We start from the raw sequence: 17,392 nt of genomic DNA on the forward strand, positions 1-17,392 counted from the left end.
AAATTATTCAACTTTACATCAGCGTTCATGATCCTAGGAAGATAAATCAAACTAAACTTTACATCTCAGGGTCCATTTTCCGATGTGGAAAAAAAAAACGTTTTAAACATTACATCTATGCGTTCATGTACCAAGGACGAAATGAAACAATTAAACTTCAAATCTCTGCATTCGTGTTCCCAGGAGGATAAACCAAACGGGTGGATGTTAGTCTGTTCGTATCTCTATAGTATAATCTTTGTCTGCAGCCTTTTTCTCCCGACAACTGGACAACAGGTGCAAATTAAAAGGGGGAGCCACGGTGGCCGGGCTGAATCTGCTGACCTGGGCTGAATACCAACAGCAGGGTTGGGGGGGGATGTGTGTGTGTGTGTGCGTGGGGAATGGGCAGGGGGCGTGGGACAAACTGGGCTTCTAATAAGAGGTGTGACCAGCAGGATTTAGACGGGTAATGCCTACTGTGATGAGAGGGAGCAAAGAAAGAGCTGAAAAGTGAGACGTGAATGCTCGTTGTGTGGTCGAAGGTATGTGCCCCCCACCCCCGACCCCTTCTAAAACCCCCACACCACAAAAACCCGCTGCTATTGTGCCTTTGCCTTTTGACTTAAAGAATCTGACCTGAAGAAGTATTCACACTGGGATTTGATCCATGCCTATATGTGTGTATATATATAGATATATAGACATATAGCTATATATATACACACAGATATGTATCTATCTCTCTCTCTCTATATGTAAACATGTTACAGAAACAACAACTGTCTGATCAACAGAGATCAGCGAACTAGAGATAAGCATTAAATCAGCAGGCTACAGCTGAGTGTGTGAGTGTCTGCGCTCTGATTGGTGGTTTGGTCTCGGTCTTTTGGTCGGTGGGTGACCTCCTAAACAAAAGCCATTCACAGCGCTGTTTGCCCGCCAGGTCACATGACTCTGGCAGAGAGTGGCAGATGTCACCGGGGGCAACGCAGCCAGCATGTCTGAAAAAGTGGTCCACCATTTTGTGCCTCCACTCACACACACTCACTAACACACACACACACACACACACACACACACACACACACACACACACACACACACCTTCAGCTTCTTAAAGTCCAAACTGACCATCCTACGTAGTTGGACCTGCTGCTCTCACATAGCTCTTATTGTCTGCAGCCGTCCATCCTTTGTGACCATTCAGGAAGACAAGGACAAAGGACCCCCTCCCACTTATCGAAATAGTGTGTTTTACAAAGACACATTAATCTCTTTTAGTCTTGTCATCCTCTCCAATAACAAACATCTCCAGCTGTTTCTGTGGTCATGATAGGTGGTCATAAGAAGGATTTAACATAAATCTGTTGTTTAGTGTATGTTTATGAATGTATGTTATACATGTATTTAACATGTATGTTAAAAATATGAAGTTACAGTTACATATATGTATTTTTCATTCACTCCACATGTATGCTACATTTATGATGATGTATATTACATTTATTTGACATGTAAGTACAGGTATGTCTCATGTATGTTAAACTATGTCACAAGTACATTGCATGTTATCTATGTTACATGCTTGTTAAATTTATTTTACATGCATGCAACATATATTTTACGTGTCAGTTAAGAATATGTTACAGTTATGTGTATGTTCTGTGTATAATACATGTTATGTATATGTTACACACATAAAATGTGTATATTACATGTATGGTACATTTAGATATTGGTTTCATGATTCATTCATTCATTCATGTGTTTTACATGTTGGTTATTTGTATTTTACTTGAAAATTAGAAAGTAATTGTACGTGTATGTTACATATATGTTAAGTGCATGTTGTGAGTATGTTACCTGTATGTAAAAGCTATGTTACCTAAATTTACCTATATACGTTCATGAATATGGAAATATTACAGATTAATTAGGTTAATGTATGTATATAATATCCGAAGACTTCAAAAGAAAAACTCAAAATTCAGCAGATGATAACTAAAATGAAAAAGTTTTTCTTTGGAATATTCTCACGTGGATATTCTGATGTTCATATGAAAACATTTATGTGTCAATGGCTTTAATCAGAATTGTTTTTTCTGAACATATAATCAACGCATTCAATCCAATCAATCACAGCTGTCTGTAAGATACTGAAAATTCAGGATGATAAATGGAACCCGATCCGAACTGAACGTACCTGAAAGATTTCATCCGGTCCTTCGGCACATTAAACTTACATGAGTCCACTCAACATACATCCAATGAGAATCATTAGAATCATAATGATGCAATGAGAAAATCATATAGAAGAAGAAGCCGTATTTTTCCATAAATCCAGATCCTCGTCCAGGTGCTGTGTCCACATCCTGCAGCTCACAAAAAGGTAATGAGAGATGAAAGGAGATCTCTCTCTCTCTCTCTCTCTCTCTCTCTCTTTCTCTCTCACCTGAACCACTGGAGGGAGAAAGGGGGGGGGGGGTATAATAGGGGCATGCCAAGCGACTACGAGGTGGGAGAGATTTATCCCACTCAGGAAGGTAACACACACACAGAAATATGTGCATGGCTGATGGTTTAGCCCCATGTAGAGTGTACGGAGGGGGAACCCACTACAGACCAGTGGATCCCAGTAACCTCTTCATGAGTCTGAAACAGTAATAAACACAAAGCAGATCTGCCCACGTGCGTGTATGTGTCTGTTTGGATAAAAGCGTCAGCTACATGACATGTAATGTAATGTAATGCTTGAGCATACGTTGGCTCATCATGGGACGGTTGCTTCAGCAGAGGAGTGTGTTAAGGCCCGGGAAGTCCGGTCCCTGATCCGAGCCAACAAGCTATCAAACGGGCCAATGGCTAGCTTCATGTACCAGTGGCTTCCACAGTCCACAAACAATGGAAGAAAATTTGAGACCACGCCCACTCTGCGCTGCGTCCGGCGCGATACATACAAATCAACTACAAATGATGCCCGGAGAGACCACACGAATGAAGATATATCCCGAGACCCACGACCGAGCCGAACCAGAGACGTCCTGTCTGTACGGTCAGAAATACGACTCGAGCGGCAGTTTCAAGAACTTGTACCTTCTGCTTTCTCTGAGAAATTGGTGACCAGATTTACATCGGGAAGCGAGTGTGACTTTGTCTTGCTGTGGCCAAAAGTCTGTTGGATTCCATCCACACATGGGAGGACGAGCATAGTATACATTTTTTCACTCTGGCGTTTGGCTGTCCACTCGAGCTCTGATTATTCCGTGCCTCATAAACCTATTATAAACTCTAAAACTAAAACTAATGATTAGATGAAAATCAATCAATCATATCTCATGTTAAAAGGCTCCCTTCATTCAAGTCAATAGGACAATTTCTTGCCGGTTTTCAGTGGTAACGCACAGTAGGGCTGGGCAGTTAATTAACAACCTAAAACAAAGACACAAGAGTTTGTGACACACAAACAATTTGTACCACTAATAATAATAAGTACATTTATAAATTTAAATATTAAATGACCCGCCGAACTGCATCCTGGGTACAGCTCGCCCGCTGTCACAACTATCACAACAAGAATATACTTCGTCGCTACATTAAACCACGAAAAAAGGTGTTGCACAACCAACAACATGAGACCAGAGATGCACCAACACAACTTGTGCCCAAGAGAGGAGCTGTGTCTGTGTGGAGGATCTGTGGTTTTAAAAAATGAATATGTTTACCCCCCCAAAAATACCTTCATATACCGCGATTCCGGCAGAATCGACGCCAGAAAATACCGTGGTATGAAAAAAGGCCGTTGAATCTCTTCCCAAAGCAGCCATGTTTAATGCATTTTGATAACGCCACCCGAAAGGTCCAAAGTCTTTATGATTATTAATAATAGTATGAAAAATATTAATAACGCATGCATGCATACTACCCCAAAGATAAAATACTAAAGGTCTCTAAAGGTCTTCATCAACCGTCAGATTGTGGATATGTGTGTGTGTGTGTGTATGATCAGTCCACTCTAGAAGGTGTGACAGCGGTGGAAGAACAAGCAGCAGTTCCTCTTTGAATGAGTTGAGTCATGGCAAACTTTAATCAGGTTTTAACACCTTGAGTTTTTGTAGGTTGGTTGAAAAACGAAGCGTTAACCCTCCCAGCTGTCTGTGTGAAGCATCAGACGACACCAGATAACCTCACAGGTCCTCAACAAACGCCGTTAACATTTCACCACCGTTAAGTGTGTGTAGTACTACAGCACCTGTATATCTGAAGGGCCGGTGTGTGTGGTGTCTGAATGAGACATTATTACGGCAATAATAGTGGTATCATCAGCTCTTTAATCACCTTTTCTGCTGTGGTGAGGGAGGTGTGGAGGTGGAGGTTAGCTGCATGAGGTGGAGTGTGAAGGTGGAGCTGAGCTGCAAACCTGAGACTCTTAACGGTAGTCCTATCAGCAGCGCAGTGTGTCGGTTTAAGCCCCGCCCCTCTCTGATTATCGAAACTATGTAGAGAAAAAAACACTTCTGTTGCTCTCTGATAAGACCTGTCACACACACACACACATAACCCCATATACACACACTGTGTGTGTGTGTGTGTGTGTGGTAAGGGGGTGAGTTTCAACCAATATAGAAGAAGGTAAGAAGTGTAAACACCATTTAACCACCTAATTTCTTTTCTTTGTTCTTTCTTGCAAAACATAACCTGGTTGAGGCTGAGAAACTGCTGCAGATGTGTGTGTGTGTGTGTGTGTGTGTGTGTGTGTGCGCTTGCTTGCTTGTGAGTGTGTGTGTGGCTATATTTTGAACAGCCTGAACAAGTTATGTGTGTTAAGAAGTCTCCTTTGAACTCTGGATCTTATTCTACATGCGTTTTGAAGCATATCAAACTTCATCTTTCTGTGTAAGTGTTTAATTAATGATCAGCCTCTGTCTACGCTGATGGGGGGTGGGGGGTTAGGCTCACCAGACCCCTCTCCCCCACCATCTGCTGTATGTGATGAAGCAGTTTGAGGCTTTACAGCTAACCCTGGGGGGTTGAATTGTTTCCTCAGGTGGGTAATTCATCTTCACAAAAGAGGGTCAGGAGAGTTATTAAATCCCTTCGATGAATACCTTCTTCCTATCAGAAACTTTGTAGTAATTCATGGCTGCAGGTGTTTAACTTGAAATAACGTCTTCCTCTGAGCAACAGGGTCCATTGCTTAGTGACATGCTACACCTACTGGATCCGGACCAGCTCTGACCAGGAAACCCCCCCCCCCTTAGGCCTGTCTCTGCTGCAGCCCAAGACAGTCTCCTCTGGCTCTGGATATTTCTACAGCTGAAGCAGAACACACACACACACTGTGTTGCTTCATAGCAGTCTGACTGGTATTCAGTATTTGGGATCTGTTCCTGGAACAGTTTGAAGAAGTGAAACTGCTGATGGAGTCACTTTAACGTGCACTCACAAGACCTCCGTGCACCCTTCATCCAGGACACAACGAGAAGACGTGGAGTCTTTCTCCTTCTGAAGAGCAATTGTGAAGACAATGTGTCCGTGTCTAAAGACAGACTGTGGAGAAAAAGACAGCCTGAAGTGGTAAAAGGCTGTGGAACGGTAACATGAACGGACCCTGTCGGGACGAGGGGTCAGGGGAGGTGAGGAAGTGAGGAACCCGAATATGAACGGACCATGAGCCAAAGGACTCACAGGTTATAAGGAGGAGGAGCCAGTAGAACAGTTCTGCGGTTCTCCCTGTGTAGGGAATCCTTAATAACGAACAAATCTGCTCATGGAGGGTGAAGGACAAACAGGAAGTGAGGTGTTGGCGCCGACGGTCACACATGCGGACAGAACAGGAAGTGACTGGCGTTTGCTTCCCCAGGTCGAAACTTTCCACTCAACGTGGGACTGTTTCAAATTCCACTTATAAGTAAGCGCATGCGAGAGGACGCAATGTGACCAGATATATAGAGATATAGTTTTGTATCACATTTTATCAGTCCAGAGGACGTGCATGTAAACAGCATCGCGTTCATTCACCTCGCTCATGACGTCCACCTTAATGTCCGGTTGTGAAAGCTCGCATTGCCTCAAGACCATCATTTGGGGGATTTTTTTTCGGGTGATCGCCACCGAGCGAAAAGCTAAAATATCAACTAACGGTCACACAACATTATCGCTCAATCAGAACACTGGATTTCATCTACAAGTGTTATAAATATACTATATATATATATATATAAGAATTTATGTAACCCCTAGCCCTAAGCCATCACCACATTCATCCTCATCCTCATCTTCATATACATTTTCATCTTCATTGTCATATTCACCACCATCGTCTTCATCATCACCATCTACATCATCTACCTCTGGATGTGTGTGCAGCAGTTTGATTAGAAGCAGACGTCATACACATCAGACCGAAATAGAAGCTCAACATCGTGTTTCATTCCTGACTCATGCTGCCATCAGTCTGCTTTGGACCTACCTCCACACCCACACCCACTCTCTCAACACCCGCACACACACACACACACACACACACACACACACAGCCCTACCCTGTATAAACTTGGTTGGAATGTATCCACGAGGTCACCAAAGTATTTCAGTATGGCCGTGTGTGTGTGTGTCCTGTTAAACAGCTGACAGTTTGAATAATTAAATAGCAGCCTTTCCTCATAACAATAATAGATTAATGAATGCATTTTTCAGGTTGGTTGATAAACGTCTGGTCCAGAAGCTGAGATCCATTTTCATCTGTAAAGATTACCCCCCCCCCCCTTGCCATTCAGAGTGTGGAGGCGGACTTCGAAACCCAAACCCGTCCCTCTGCAGTTGGAGTGAGGGACATTTCTAATCCTCTCCAGACACACTCTAACAGCTCTTCAAAATAAAAGCATTTTATCTTGCAGCCTCTCAACCAATTAAAACCTTTACACTTATTTACTGAACTTCTTCAGATAGCAATTTTCTTAAGGCTCCTTTCTTTCGCGAGTGTGAGAAAGGGAGAAGGAGAGGAGGAAGAGGAGGAAGTTGTTGCCGTCAAGAAGCTCATTCACACGCAAACCTTGAGAGAATGGAGATCAGGTTCAATCAGCAGGCTTTATTTAAAGGGTTCACTACAACATCAACTCTGGAATCTCAACCTGGACTAGGAAGTGATGCCTTAAATCGCTAAATGTTCTGTGAGGAGACACTGAACCAGTAACCCACTCACTGATTCCCCAGAACCTCCAATGAACAACAGGAAGCACTCGTCAAACTTCCTCCAAAAATCAAGTCATTGGAGACATTCCACCAGTCAGCAACGTGTCAGAGACACTCCACCATACCAGATGTTTATTTGGAACGATATATATGTGGTTTTATAGACTAAAATAGCTGAAGGATCATAAGCTTCTAGATAAACTGTGACATCATTTTGTGCAAAACACATAGTTTGTAAATTGTCAAACCGTCACTTTGTGACACACCTTGTGAGCTTCTATTTTAACTCGGAGAGAAACAAGAAGTTGAGAGCGATCGAAAGAGAAGGAAAAAAAGAAGAAGCTTTGAAATTAAAATAAACTTAAAAGAAACTACACACCTAAAATGATGGATATTTTCACTCAGACTTTAAAGTGTTCCATGAGAATTGAGATTGTGAACAGTAGAACGTTCACTTATTTCCAGTTTATAAGCTGTGAACTGCTAACAAAGCTTGCAATGTTTTCACAAATTTCATTAAGAAAACCTTTCCAGTTAAAAATGATTCATAGTCATTATTTTCAATTAAGTACAATTTTGAAATCCTTCAGTTTGAATATGAAGTAGCATACAGTACTTGTGGACATGAGTCATTAACATGAAATAGATCTTTTTTAAATAAGAGATGAATCTGAGATCAGTCCTCCTTCATAGAGGTGCTGACGTGGTTCAAGTCAGATCTCTGTGACCTGAACCACATACGTTCACTAGTGGGGGACTAGTTTATTTAAGGTCCTGCTTTAGGTTCATTCAATCCAGAAACGCAGCAAAACAAACTGGACCACAATCACAATGCAAATAACAGGAAGCTATTGACAAAATAAGAGCTCGGAAACATTCAGTAAGCTAAATCTTTAGACCATTACCATAAGGAAAGTTGAGAATATGTCATATAATGACAGATATGAGTCCAGAAACAATGACAAAGTAGTGTCCACGGATCTGCTCTACTGCATCACTAATGGATCCAACAACACCAGGGACACCAGACTCTGACCTCTGATGGAAACACCACCTACCAGACATAGGGCACGAGGATAACTACTCAGGTAAATAATACTAGATAATATGTTATATCTAAGGAGGAGGATAGAGAAGTGGGGGCAGAAGGGGAAGTGACTGAAGCCAGTCAGCACATCTCAGGAGGAACTGGAGGACACTTATGTGTCGACACTCTAAACAGGAAGTTGCTGCTTTCTGTCTTACCTGCTTTTTGGGGCCGAGGTTGTTCGGGTATGAGCCGCAGAGGGAAACAGAAGAAGAAAAACAAGAATTAATGCAAAAAACTAACCCTTATTTTGCTTTACAGATGGAGGAAACACGTTTACAAGAGTAAAAACACAATGATTTTTAAAATAAGTCATCTTTTTCATAATTAATCAATTACAGTGTTTTATGTAGCCTGAGCTATTTAACACCACATAAATAAATACACAGGTAAATGACATGTAGGGTATCCGGGTGCTGCCTATGGTGCTGCATATGTCTTTGGTCTCTCTTAGTCTAAAGTACACATTAAAGTAGACGTCTTTCCTGATCTACTCTAGTACACATTAGAGGACTGACCCCAGCTCTCCATCCCCGTACACAGGGCTGCAGACACATGCAGGTCTGATTGGATTCCTTTCTGGTCTGATGCACGTATACAGAAGTCGGATGGTAATTATTGTCTGGTATGGCTTGGATCAATTTGCATTTAACCCAGATTTGGGGACCAAAGAGGATGGTGTGGCATTGAGCCGGTACAACAAGCAGAAACGAGGACAGGAAGCCATCTTTTTTTTGTCTCTGATGAAATATACAAGTTTTTGTTTTAGCTTCTTCCTCCTGTCAAAGCTCTAGAGCCAAGATTCACATTTTAGTTTCACTAATGTGCCAAAAGCCCGGGACAGACGGGGGGGGCTCCCAAACCAACAAATAGTCTGTACTAGCCTCATTCCAATGGGGTCTATGAAAACTGGAATATGGAACTAACACAGCAGGACGACTGAGCACAAAGAGGTCCTAGTCTGGGTCCCAGATGGGTACTGGTTTCAGTAAATAAGAGTTAAGAAGATGAAAAATTGTAGCGTCACTTTAACCTACACGTTTGGCCCTGGTGGACCGGATCGGGGGGGTTCATCGATTGACCCGGTTCACCGGAGTTGTTGTGGATTGATCCTTGTGTGAACCGATCCACAATCTAACATCTGTGTCATCGATCAGACTAGAGATGCAGCACGCAGCCCCATGCGGACTGATTAGGTCACATAGCAGTGACCTCCACTGGCTCTGTGAGCCAATCAAAGCGCTCTGATGTTGAAAAAGTCATCACACACACTGTCTGTTACCTAAACTCTGAACTAAATGAATCAATTGCAGAGCAGCCTAATCTTATTGGAGGGGGGGGGGGGGGCATACCTCCCGACTGGCAGGTGCTGGCAGGCAGAAGGGGCTTATTAAAGCAGACCAAATAGTAGCGTGGGGGGGGGGGGGGGGGGGTATTTCTGCCCCCTTAGAACCAGAGAGAGGGAGAGAGGCTGAGGATAACCTATAGTTAACTAAGCTAAAACAAGCTATACTACACTAAAGTAAACTAAACTACGCTAAACAATGCTAAGCTAAGAGAAGCTAACATAAGCTACACCAAACTGTCCCGCTAAAAGACCGTTTTGAACCGGTTTGAAAACGTCCTGCTACATGTGGGGAGATTGTTGGCACTTCAAACAGAGAGAGTTGAGAGCAAAGTGCACGAGGACATCAGGACTATACATGTGTATAGTGTTTGACAACAGTGTCTAAAATGCACGATTTCTAAAGTGATTACTTAATATATAAGATTTGGTCTTTAGGAGTAAAGTAAATATGTGTGTACGCATCAGTGTTAATTTTGGCAGCTATTTTTGATTTAGTCTTAGTCCTTAGACGAAATTAATATTAGTTTTAGTCACATTTAATAGCCACATTAAACTCCATTTCTTCCTTTCTCAGGCCCAGGGACCCCCTGTGTTGTGTCTACAGCTGCATAATAGTCTAGCTTACAGTACTTGAGTTGTCCATTAGATATCCCTACTAGGATCGGTCTACAGCGGGGGGGGTGGGGGGGGGCAAAGTTTTTGACTAGCAGGCCACAATTGGCTCTAAAATTCGACGCAGGGGCCGGGCCAGGAACAAATGAATGATGAAATGTTTGTGTGAGCTAATATAAATGTGAAAAATCACTGCATGAAAGGATTTTGCTTTTAAAAAGTAGCAAACCATTTATTTGCAAGGCAATTGAACAAATTTACAAATGTGTAAAAGCTCCGCCGACTTCATGAAAACCAGGGATCTAAACGCAAAACTTTGTCTGTTTACTCGCAATACTTTTGACATGGCCAACAGAAACGTTGTGGTCCTTTATTATTTCAACTGTGAAATTGCTGGTCCCAACAAAAGAGACCCATTAACCGTCCTCCAATGGGCGCAATACATTATTTTTTGGGCTGGGTCATAAAGCAGCCATTCTCAACTGGAACCCCAGTTTTTATTGAACAGTCTTTTCTTTCTCTTTCGCTCCTCTTCATTTTTTCATCATTCATGACCACTTTTTCTCTCTTGTGTCTGCACTCCGCCAGCCGCCACATCCTTCACTTGCACTGAGCAGTTCTAGCAAAAGCCTCCACCTCTAACGCGCTCTTTGTTGCTTAGTAATGAACGTATGGTTTAACTCCACTATAGGATGAGTCCTTGTTTACCTGAAATGTATTCAGCATTTTATTTTGTACCGCCTTGTTTGGCAATGTTAGCCAATCCATTAAAATGAAGAAAAAAAAATACGGAAGTTAACTATGACATAAATGCGATTAATCGTTTGACAGCACTAGTGTTTATATACATATATGTATTGGCAGATGGACGACTTTATATATATGAATATATATTGGTCAGTGGGAACCAACAAGCGCCCGTTTTTGTCTCTCTCTCTCTCTGACACACTCAGAAGGTCCAATCTGTCTGGCAGGGGCGGGCGACATTCTAAAGCACCTTGTCGGATAACGCATCAACCAGACAGTAGGAGGCCGGGGGGGAGGTAATGCCGGGGCACAATGAAGGGCTGCGTGCCGCCAAGAGGGGGGTGGGGGGTCATAGACAACAAGAAGGTGGGAGAGAGAGAGAGAGAGAGAGAGGAGCGGGAACAGCCCAAGCCCCCCCGCCATGCTCTCTCTCCACCGTTCTTCCCGCCCGCCGGCGGCCCCGGCTAACCCAGACCATTGTGCTCTCGGGGGGGGGTTCAGGGAGATAAATGGCCGCATGTTAACCACGTTTGACAGGCTGCACAAAAGGGGACACATCGGGTCCCATGACGCAAGCGGTTCGCCCACCCCGCCCTCACCCGGCTCCCCCCCCCGAGATCCCCACGGAAGTACAACCTTCCCTCCGCCCCCCCAACAGCACCATCAACATCTCCACGCAAACACATGAGGCATTGGGTCAAGTCTGGACCGGAAGTAGGATCTTATGCTTATTGTTTAACACACTTTCAAAATAAGAGCTTGGTCAGAAGTCAGAAAAAAAGTGAATGAGGGGGACAACATGAGAGGATGTTTGAGTAGACAAAGACATGTTCTCAGATGGAAATGAGGTTTCTCATTATTTCTTTTATGACGTTTCTTTCCGTGATGACACACACACACATACACTGTCTCTGAAGCTCAAGTGAGAGATAACAGTCTCAGGCAGGGGGGGGGGGGGGGGTGTGGGGGTAACCTTTTCAGCTCAGCCTGATTCTTTGATGGCTGACAGGACTCACAAAGGCACCTGCTCCATCCAAGAGTGTTTTCCCCGCTCTCCCTCCCTGACCTGACCGGCATTCCTGCAACACAGGGGGTTCTCCCCATGGCTACCTCTACAACCCCCCCCAACCAAAGTCTGCTGATCCCACAGCAGACAGGGCCGTGCCGGCTTAGAGGCACGAGACTCTTCGCAGCTGCTTGGCTGCAAGGTGGACGGCCATGAAGGCCATCACCGTGGGAACCCGCGCAGGCACAGAGCCCCACTGCAGAACCGAGACCAGATCAGAGGTGGCATACACAGACAGAGCTGATGAAGATCTTAGAAGTGAACGAATAGGTTCATTGTATAAAGAGATGTTCCATCTGTTTTTTTACAAAAAGATTGAGACATAAACTAACTAAAATTACTTCTTTGTTATTATTTCATCCTGCTCATAATAAGAGTTAAAATCCAACAATCCTCATGTTACTAAAGAACTACAAATAAATCATCATTATGTATATTCAATGGTCTCTACGATAGTCTCTAGATGGTCTGAATAATCAAATAATGAAAAATAAGTTGTAAATTGGCTTTTTTGATGAAAATTGCACTTTCTTGTTTCTTGTACTTCTGGGTTTGTATTCTCATGGTTGAAATGCACTTGAATATTGCTTTGGATAAAAGCGTCAGCTAAATGACTTTTAATGTAATGTAGATGAGGTCAGAGAATGGTCTTTAAATGGTCTTTAAATGGTCTCTAGATGGTCTTTAGATGATCTCAAGATGGTCTGAATGGTCTGAATGTTCTCTAGTTGGTGTCTATGTAGTCTCTGGGGGATGCTTGGTTTTTTTTAGAGTCTTGTCTTTGAATGGTCTCTGAATAATTTCTGGGGGTCTCTTAATGCTCTCTATAAGCTCTCTCTATGGGTCTCCAAGTGGATCTCTAAATGGTTCCTAGATGGTCTCTAGGTGGTCTCTGAATGGTCGTTGATCTCTAGGTGCTCTCTGGGGTAGATGGTATCTAGATAGTCTGTGACTGGTCTCTGGTGGTGGCGGTCTCGCCGTGTCCTCTGAAGAGCAGCAGTGTCCCTCAGACTGGACTCGGTGGAGCAGTTCTGACAGGAGTGTCAGCTCAGATACCTCACATAACTCAAAGGTTCCCTGAGGCTAAAGGGTCCTCATTAGTCTAATTTGCAGATCAGTGAGCAGGAAGTGGTGAAGCTCTGATGTCATATGAGGAGGTCTAACTAAGAGGACAGAAAGTCTGAGCCGCTGCACTGATGACGGAGAGAAACATTCTCATCCTGCAGCTGATATTCAAGAATCCTTCCACTTATAAGATGTTGTCGTTTAACACTGATCAAACGACATTGATGATAATAATGATATCATTTATGTATTTTAAGCTGCTTCAGTCTCAAAACAGGTTATGATTATAATAATTAGAAAGCAAAGTATTTCTTAATCTTGACAATGGGAAAGTTAATTGTTTATTCATACAGCACAAACGTCACATGACTCGTCAATGGCTTGTACTTGGACTATTTGCTGCTGCCGTGAGAGGTTGAAAGGACAGCGGGGAGAAGACGGCGCTTACAATGACGAGCAGCGTCTCTGATTTAATGGATCTGCCACTGATTTCAATCAGCCAGAAATGGGAGGGGCTTGTGGGAGGAGTCTGGGCACAGATGTCATGACACCTTCGTCCAGCCATCCATTATTGATTGTTCCACATGAGTGTGACCTTGCCGCAGGAGCTAAGCCGATCAAACAAACGGTTTCTGTAAGGTCGGGGCCAATGGGAACAAAGTGAGCTGATCTACGATCAGTTACACCTGTTCACCTGTACTGAACAGGTAGGTGTCAATCAAACTCGCAGGTTGTTTAAAAGATAAGAAGGAAGTGCTTGTATGAGATAAGAAAGTATGATTCAAGAAATGTGCAAATAGTTGTAAAGAATATACTGTAAAAAGGATAAGAACAACTGTGTACAACTTGCAAAAGATTTTATGATGAGTATTAGTATTAAAATTTGAAAGTGGATTTGAAATTTTTATTTTGTGGTATTAAAGCATTTATTATAATGTTAAAACAGTGTTCGTAGTGTGTTTCTTAAAATAAGTGTCATTATTACAGTGTTATTAGGGTGTTTTAATTTGAATATTATCAATGCGTTTTGTAAAGTAAAAAGGTTTTATGCAAAGGTTAATTCAAATATAGTCAATAAAGTACATATATAGTTTAAGTTCAATTAAATTCAGTTCATTTTGTATAACCCAAATGCAAGACGTTGTGTTTATTTAAGTGGTTTTATAAATATAATATAAATATACCTAATACCAATAATATTACTCATATTCATGTAATAATTCTAATATTAAATATACATAATACTAATAATATTACTAATACTATGCCACTCATTAATACTGCTCATTTGACTAATTACCACTATTAACATTAATCATATTTATAAATGCTAGTAACAATTCTAATACTTGTGATACTAGTGATTTACTTTATACTACAGATAGTAATACTACTAATAAAAGTACTTATACTAGTGAGATCTCAGAATATTTATACTAATATCTCTAATATCAAAATGTTCCAGTAATCTTTAACCAGAGCGGGACCCGGCTCCTCCTCCTTAGCTCTTTGGTAAAGTATATTTGCCTAAATCCTTTTGGGAGGGGGGGTAAAGATAATCTACTTTCCTTAGGAATGAAAGGGCCACAAGGCTCTAGTCCCTACAGGGGGAACATGAAACAAGACCTTTAATGTGAAGGGGCTCCATGCCTCCAAAGGCCTCTGGCCTTCTACATATATTCCACTATATTTTATTATATTTTTATCTTATTCCTGCATTACGTTGTCTGTTGTCCATTGTCGTAGTGTCTGCCGTCATGAACCAACCGCCAAGTCAAATTCCATGTATGTCTGACATATTATGGCAATAAACCTTTCCTGATCCTGATCAAGAACATGGAAACAGGCCTTTACTCTGAAGGGGCCCCAGTTACTTTTAAAGGCCCTGATTAGACTCATGTGTTTCACCTGCAGTGTGAGGACATGTTGGATTAAGGGGATGTAATCTAGTATGTTAAATTAGTTTTAGGAAACTAGTGTTTTTATTGTGGAGGGTAAAATGATTAAGACGATCATTTTTTAATTCTGCATTATAAACCAATTTAAAAGGAAACATCAATTTATTATATCCTATAATTATGAACATTTACATTTTGTGCAACCAAAATCCTTTGAATTGTTTCAGGGTCCAGAGACAAATCTGTTTGTCCATCCGGGGTAGGGGGCAGGGGGTGGGTGGGGGGGGGGGGCGGCACTCTTCCTCTGTGTTTTGTCTTCAGCTCTTTTCACCGAAGACGAAGACCCCAACGGCGGAGAGACGCTCAGAATTGTGATTAAGAACAGGAGAGAGGAGCTTTTCTTTATTCTGCCCTCCGGGGGTGTTTACTGAGGGTGAGGTGGGGGGAGGAGGAGGAGGGGGGGGGGGGGGGGGGGCAGATATGAAAGACATTCAGGTCAGTCAGACTAAGAGCGACTGAGTACAGTAATCTGAAAAGTGGTGGTATACCTACTTTAGAAAGACACTAAACCTGTCTTGGAGACATTAGACCTGTATATTAAAGCTTTCTCTTAAAGGGACATTGAACCTGTATCTTTACAACGAGATCGATTTGGATTCTCAGATAGTCCATGGGTGATGACATCATTATGATTTTAGATGATGTCATGGACTTTGTTACGAAGAAATTTAGTTTCATCATCTGATTGGTCAAACCTCGGCCGTTATTGATTATCATCACATTTATCATTACTTGGGATGGTTAGTATTATAATATAAAACTAATAAAACTGTTGTATTGTTTTGGAAAAAGGTCCTTCTGTAAAAACAAAGATATTAATAATAATAAACTAGGAGTTTTATATTGTGATGTGTGAGTAAACACGTCGTCCCTGAGATGACAAAGACACCACTGTGAGACATGAATGGTGCAGCAGGCAGCCTGGCACCTCCTCCTCCTCATCTTCTTCTTCCTCCTATTCACCTCCTTCTGTTCTTCTTCCTCTTCACCTTCTTCGGTTCTTCTTCTTCACCTCTTTTTGCCCTAACCCTCTTACTCATTCTCTTTCCCATCATCTGCTTTCTCTTCCGCTTCCTTTTTTTCCTCCTCCTCCTTCTCTTCACCTCCTCCTCTGCTGGTTTAATCTCGAGCTGCTCCTCTGACAAACACGGTGTTGCTCCCAATATTTGGATCCTTTAGTTGACGCTTTTCATCAGAAGAAACAGAATAACGAGTCTCCTAAACGTTCTAAAAAACCCTAAATTCAAACAAACAAAATCTGAAGTGTTCCTTGTATTTTCTTTAAGTTTGATGCAATTGTTCTCTAACTGTTTTGCAATTGTTCTCTAATTGGTCTCTCCTTAGATCCACAGCTTCAGTCATGTGACATGTTTTGGAAACCATTCCAAAGATGTCTAGAAACTTTAAAGACTTTCATCAGAATCTAAAAAGAACAATAAGCTCCAGAAATGAGCCAGAAACGACCATCTAAAAGCACAGCTGGATGTGAGAACAGATATACCCCCCCCCCTCGCCTGCCCCCCCCCCTCCAAAAGAGGAGACGGATCCGGAGAAGAAGAAAACCCGAACCAGAAAAACACCAAAAACGGGAAACATATAATTTAAAATAAATGCCCTTTATTCAACATCCTCCGTTTCAAAGCGTTTTTATTTTTATTAAATTACTCCAGTTAATACAAGCAAACTTCAGCAAGCTTTTCCATTTATATCTTTTGTCTTCTGCTTCAATATCAGCATGAGAAACATATACTATATACTTAATACTATATATAAACTAAAGATATTTATCCGACATTTATCCGATATTTATTTGATATTATCAGATATATTCATCTAATTTTTAACTCTATAAAGGGGATTTAATGTGAGAATAAACAGCGTGGTCTGTGAAGTAAAATGACCTCCACCTTCTTCAATCCAACGTTAAAATAGAAACATATTTTAGATACAATAAACTTGAATTATTGTCATATATTTCTTGAAGAGACGCGCGAGCTTCACATTGTAAATGTTCGTTAGTGATAAGTTTCAATATTGACCCCGATATTTAAATCTCTCGCAAGTTGTCTTCAGATCGGAGCGCGAGCGTCTAAACGCGTCTCGAGGAGCCAAAGAAATAACGGTCTCCCTGCTTCGAGACCCGGGACCCGGCGGAGGGAGGGTGGACCACGGAGGCCGGAACCACCAGGTCCCACCGGGTCCCACCGTGTCCCGGATACACCCGGAGGCCCGGAGGCTCTGCACTGACCCCCTGCACCTCTCGAACCTCCGCAAAGTACCGTAAAAACTTTAAGCCTGTCGCCGCGTCCTGGGGACATGCAGGGACGTCCCGGCTG

The sequence above is a fragment of the Pungitius pungitius genome, chromosome 10 (genome assembly GCF_949316345.1).
Source record: "Pungitius pungitius chromosome 10, fPunPun2.1, whole genome shotgun sequence".
Taxonomy (NCBI): Eukaryota; Metazoa; Chordata; class Actinopteri; order Perciformes; family Gasterosteidae; genus Pungitius; species Pungitius pungitius.